We start from the raw sequence: 6019 nt of genomic DNA, 5'->3' as shown, positions 1-6019 counted from the left end.
TGTTCTGCAGATGAGTGAGGGCGCAGACGTCACCGCAGTCCAGCCGCCGCCCGACCCCTGCCCCGCCCCCGGGCCCGACTCCGCCTCCGCCGCCGCCACCGGCCCCGCGCCCGGCCTCGCGGAGGCCCCGTCGGGGCCCCGCGGCGGGAGCAGCCCATGACCCCCGAGGGGTACATCATCTCCTCCGTCGTCCTGGCCATCATCGGCGTGGTGGGCTTCCTGTGCAACGGTGTCGTGCTGCTCATCTACGTCAAGGACCGGCAGGTGAATGAGGGTAGGGTGTAGCACACGGATAAAACCAAAGATTCTGTAGGAAAAATTAGATACAGTCAGAAAATTGGTTTCTTGAAAAAGTTAATTATATCAAAGGATTTTTTTTACTATATCTATAACTATAAATAGATTCAATTTCCATTGAATCTTTTTTGACAGACACTCTCAGTTTACAAACGGCAGTATTCGTATTCCGAAAAATGTTGGTTTGTAACGTACTAAGGATCTAAAGCAGCCATATTACGAAAGATTTTCCTTCATATTACGAACAGTCCCTTTTCGTAATACGAAAAGCCTCGTTTTTAATACAAAACCTCGCTCTTCGTAATACAAAGAATTTGTTTGTATTACAAATGCTACAAATCCTATGTACGTTACGAAGAGAAGTTGTTCGTAAGACACTTACAGTGTAATAAAAATCATTTTTTCAATTTAATTTCCTTAAAGTAATTTGTTTTCTGTGTGTATAATGTCGCTGTGCATCAAAGTGCACAGTTAGAGTGTGAAAAGGGTCAGCTGTCCATTCAAAAACTAGTGCCATTTCTGTGTGACAAACTTGGGTAACTGATATCGTGCATCACGCAACAGTGTTCCCCACCCCCACTTCTTTTTTTGTGACAACTGCTAACTGCGTCGCACACTCGTTTCACTCGTCCTTTACTACCCAGCAGGCAGTTAAAAGAGTGGGTATCGCGCCAGCTGTGAATAGAACAGAAACTGAAACGAGCGTCAGAGAGAGAGAGAGAGAGAGAGAACGTGCAAAAACTGGCAGTGATTCGTGCCCTAATTGCTTCGGAGTGATGGTGCTTGAAGGTATTTTCAATCGACAGGTCTGAACATATTCACTTTGACCCCTGGAAGTCCCTCTGTGATTTTGTTTCTGAAAACTTTGTCTCTCTTATCAACTAATCGAGCTCCTGCTGACAAGCTCGACTTGCCAGTCTTTGTACTACTACTCTCTGTAAGGCAGTGGTTTTTAGTAGATGATACATTTGCATTTGGAACATTTTACTAAAACCAATAAGAAATGGTATGACAAATGTGTCATCGCTTGTCCTGACATGCAGAAGGGCCTCACAACTAGGACGGCTACTGGTCGGACCGAAAAACCTTTGGCCACAGGAGGCCTCACGGTTAGTCAAGTGCAAGAGGCACAAGAGGCACAAGAGGCACAAGGCGTGACGTCACCTAGATGTATAGGGGGCGCGTGAAGTCGTCCGCCTGGCCTGACCCTGGAATGGGAGCGTGCGACCTCGAGAGAGGTGGAAGGAGGGGAGGGTGTGGATGAAACTTCTGCAGCACCGCCCTACCCGGCCCTACCTCCTCCGTGTGCGAGTGCCCCGCCAAAACGGGCACCCCAGCCCGCCTCCGCCAAAAGAAGAGCGCCACAACCAAGCCACAACGCCCCCCAAAGCACCACCACCACCGCCAGCGTTTGCACGTGCGGTCTTTCTCATCTTTTCCTACTCACTCTTGGGCAACGCGCGCGATAAATAATTGAAATGAGGCTACGGTGGTGCTGGCGGAAGCGTGTGCTGCGCCCTTCGGCCGCGCCCACAGCCCACGCTCACCCTGGCCCGGCCCTCGAGGACCCGATAGGGCTGCTGGTGGCAGTAGGGGGCGGGGGAGCGGGGTGGGCTGGGAGAGTAGGGGGCGGGGGCGCTTTGATGTCGAGCGGACCTGCTTGGCGGGCGCTGCTGTGTGCCGCGTGCTCCACGCAAACGTCTCAGGGGCGCTACCCCTCTGCGCCGGACACCCTCCCTCCATACCCCATTTCCTTTTACTGTCGAAAATATGTGTGATTTCTAGATATCCTAAGGGAAAATACACCATTTTTATGTGTATTATTGTAAAATTGGGCGAAGCAAAGTTTTCTCAATTGATGAGAAAGATGTGTAAAAATATATTAGAAAAATTGGTAACAGGTAATTTTGCAAATGAGCTCTGTAAAGTTCAAGTATCTCTGTTCTTAGTTGCACTTCGTTCCGGCGGTTTTCACTGCCTCCCTCTCTCCTTCCCGCTGCTGTCACTTCGTTCGACAATACACGTCAACAGGTGCTACATTCATCACTCTCGTGGAATTATTTTGTCAATTTATTGAAAAAGGTTTTGTCAGCAGCTAAGATGTTTGCACAGTGTGTATCTCAGGAGAGGTCGTTTGCCAAAATGCTGTTTGGTCGTTGAAAGTTTCTCGCGCCACAAGTCGCGGTCACGCGACTAGCACAGTTTGTATCCGATCGTCCATTATCACTCTTTCCTGGAAGCGCTGCTGGACGCTACAGCGATGCCGCAGCGAGCGTTCCTTGTCCAGAGCCAAGCTATTGAAACAGGAAAAAAATGGCGCGCACGAGAGAGAGGGGGAGGCGGATTGAGAGAGACAGAGAGAGAGAATCTCAAAAGAAACGAACAAGGAAAACTGGTGGTTGTTCGCTTGTGCGTGAAGGTCGTGATGGCTACTGAAAGAATACTGAAGGGCAGCCGAATTCCCTCCGTTACACAGGACACCGTCGCTGTCCTGTATACACTGAAATCCGTTTTGCGATAATTTTACTCAATTTTTGCGATAACTGTTTTTTGTTGTTTTTTGCGATTCTCGTGCTAAAGGGCATGATAACATTGTTTTCGCAAGGAAATGTATAGGATAAAATCATTTATGAAACATTAAAATAAAAAGATTTCACAAAAAATTGCGATAAAAAGTTATAACATTTTGTAAGATTTTATCCCTGTACTTTTTTTTTGCAAAAATAATATCATCGTTATCTGTAGCATGACAATCACAAAGCACAAGTTCTTGCAATATTGTGGTTACTTCAAAAGAGTATCGCAAAACCAGCCTCAGTGTGAACGCTGGGCTTCCACCTGAACTTACCTGTGGGACGTCCATCAGGACAGATGAAGTCAGGCCAGGCGTCCGTCAGTTAAATGTCGAGGCGGGGGGAAGGGAATGGGAGGGGGGAGAGGGCGATGAGGGTTTGCTGGGGACAATGAGCGAGAAGGGAGGGGAAGGGAAGTCCCGCTACACAGGAAAGAGGCAAGCGGAGGAGGGGGTGCGTATTTGAGGGGGCAGGTTGGCGGAGGGCGGTGGTGGGGGTATATAGTACACAAAGGTGCGGAAATGAGGGAAGCCCTGAGCGATTTCTTCCGAGAGAATCCGTAGCCCCCCCCCCCCAAACCCCAAAGCCTGTTTGTGGCGCAAGAAATGCACTTCAAAACGCATTCACCGAGCGCAACTCATTTATCAGTTTGATTACAAAGTGGATAGGGATGCGAGTGCTTTTCTGTGTGTAGTATCGACCGCCCCCCGAAACACCGGACGGCTCTCCCCATGTATGGGCCGTACACAAATTACTTTATTTAGGGCATGAAATCACCTGTGGATCAACGGCAGTTGCTTTGAAAAAAAAGTATAAAATAAAAGACGCCCCCCCTTTTCCTCCTACCGTGCAATTACAGTGCCGTACCCCGAAAAAGGTGCCCCCCTACCCGATGCAAATGACGTAATTTGTGTGCGAAATTCCAGAGTGGGACGCGTGGCTCGAGTGGCCGAGTGATGGGCCACATGGGGTTAGTCGTCCCCCAGATGGGGCCGTGCGGGGGTGAGCTCGTCATATAAAGATTGAGCGCGCGGAGGAGAGTAGGGGGGAGGGGGAGGCGGAGAAAGCGAGTAAAGCCGCAAGGACGAGCCGTGAGCGGCGAGTCGAAGAGGGTTGATCCAGGAGGGGGTGAGCCGAATGGTGAGCCGAATGGTGAGCCGAATGGTGAGCCACCGAACTCCTGCTCATGAGAGAACCGTCCAGCCAGGATAGTTGACGAGTCGGGCGCGCGAGTTGGACCCGAATTTAGAGCAAGTTTGACGCGAGTTTTCGCAACTTTTCGCCAGTTGGACGCTATTTTGGGCGGCCGGGCAAGTGTACACCGTGAGGTTTGGCGAGTAGGTGACCCCTCAGGAGGGGCGGTGATCGCAACAAAAGGCTATACAACTATGTTTTCTGAAAAAGTAAATTGAAAGGAATATGTCTTTTTCTTTGGGGGAGGGGGGGGGTATACTTCCCCTACTCTTATATTTTTGTGACCCGTTTTGTTTCCTCGCTTCTGTATCTCTGAATAAGAAAACATCAACATTGTTCCGTTTAATTAAATGGGGTCCAAATGTTGTAGCCCAAAAGGCCTGCGGGGGGATGCTCGAGAGGTAAGCTGAGCAGCCCCGCTGTACCATACCCCGCGGGGGGGCCACGGCGGCGGCGCCGTGCGAGCGTGATGGTTATGATGTTGACACTTGCTTTTATTATCCAGAGGGGAGAGGGGGATGAGGTGGGGTGGGGCAGGAGGAGTGCCTGTGCCTCCCGGAGCCTCCCAGCAGCTCGCGTTGTGGCCGCGGGGGAGGAGTGTTTGGTGTGTGTGTGTGTGTGTGCGCGCGCGCGCGTGTGTGTGTGTGTTGTGTTTTCGCGAAATTATCGTTGTGCATATGGGGAGATGATAATTTCGGCAAACGAGAAGGGGGGCGAAACGAAACAGTATAGCAGAGAGCAATATAAAATCAGCAGTGAGTCATGTCAGAGCTCGGGTCAGCGCGTGAGTTGGGTGCAGCGGTGTGGGGAGAGGATGGGGGCAGACTGTGGCACGTTATGGCCTCTGTACTACTTGTGAGCCTCCATGTGTGTGTCTGTGTGTGTGACTGTTGTGGCCACCGCGGGTGGTGGTTGTTCGGTCGTGTGCGCTGAACCGCAATCGCGCGGGAAGCTACCAGTGTGCGCGTGTGTTTGTGCTAGAAGCGTGGCTTTGGGGTTTTGGTGGGGAGGGGGCGGCGTTTTCTTCGCTGTTGCACTACTGTACTTTTAGGCACTAGGTGGCCTCCTCTTTGCGGCTGCGGATCACGGACAGAGACTTTGACAAACTCGATACGTGCCTCTTTGTCTCGGTAAGGGCCACCCTCAGGCTCCTCAGACTGTGCGGGGATGGTGGGGGGCGGGGGACTACATCGCGAGACGAACGGACGGACGGGAAGGGCCGGCGAAACAACCGCGTCCGCCCGTCGTCGTCGTGTTGTCTTTGTATTTCTTTGCGAATAGTAATGTCTCGGATGTCTTTGTCTTTGCCTCCGGGCGCGCCGCCGCCGCGAACGTATTTCATTGCCGCCTGGCCGTGACAGGCAGGGCGCCCCGTATTGTGTTCTGCTGCGTCTGATCCGGCCGCCTCGGCACCGCCGGCTCTCACGTGGCCAGTAGGCGAGGCGGCCCTTTGTTCGCGGAGGATAAGTCGGCAGCGTGAACCCATCCGTTTCCGGAACTGAAGACAGACCCCTATCTATCTATCTATCTATCTATCTATCTGTCTGTCTGTCTGTCTGTCTGTCTGTCTGTCTATCTGTTTGTCTAATCCATCTAAACCCAGAAAAGCCGGTTCTTGTGACAAGAAATGTTCTTGCGGAGTCAAGAACAGAGCATTGAACCAAGGCAAATTTGTCTTGGCACAACGCTCTGTTACTTGACCGAGTTCTTGACTCCGAAAAGAACTTTTTTTTTTTTTTTTTTAGAGCCATCGTGCCGGGTCTTGCAAAATCACTGTCAGTTAGCCCTGCGTCCGGCACCTGCCAAGGAAGTCGTTAGACATTTATGATGCAACCTTTCATGCTACGCCTGCTCGTGCCGTTTGTGGAGGTCAATGAGGTCTTGTATCGTAGTGCGCCATGCGAGATGATGGTGGTGAGGGTGAAAGAAGCCTAAACTGCCGGGCTTAATAATTT

At 51.3% G+C, this 6019-nt stretch overlaps 1 long non-coding RNA gene across 2 annotated transcripts in view; it reads left to right on the top strand.

Moving 5' to 3' along the window:
• The window catches only part of LOC127750175 (uncharacterized), a 42743-nt gene extending 42093 nt beyond the window's left edge, over positions 1-650 (top strand). For both annotated transcript variants that reach the window (XR_008011560.1, XR_008011559.1), the window contains exon 4: positions 11-650. This is a non-coding gene — a long non-coding RNA (uncharacterized LOC127750175). The remainder of the gene's footprint in view (positions 1-10) is intronic.
• Positions 651-6019: the final 5369 nt, after the last annotated feature.

This window comes from Frankliniella occidentalis, unplaced genomic scaffold (assembly GCF_000697945.3).
Source record: "Frankliniella occidentalis isolate FOCC.00 unplaced genomic scaffold, Focc_3.1 Scaffold6, whole genome shotgun sequence".
Taxonomy (NCBI): domain Eukaryota; kingdom Metazoa; phylum Arthropoda; class Insecta; order Thysanoptera; family Thripidae; genus Frankliniella; species Frankliniella occidentalis.
The sequence above is the reverse complement of the archived record's forward strand: the minus strand, read 5'-3'. Positions and strand labels throughout refer to the sequence as shown.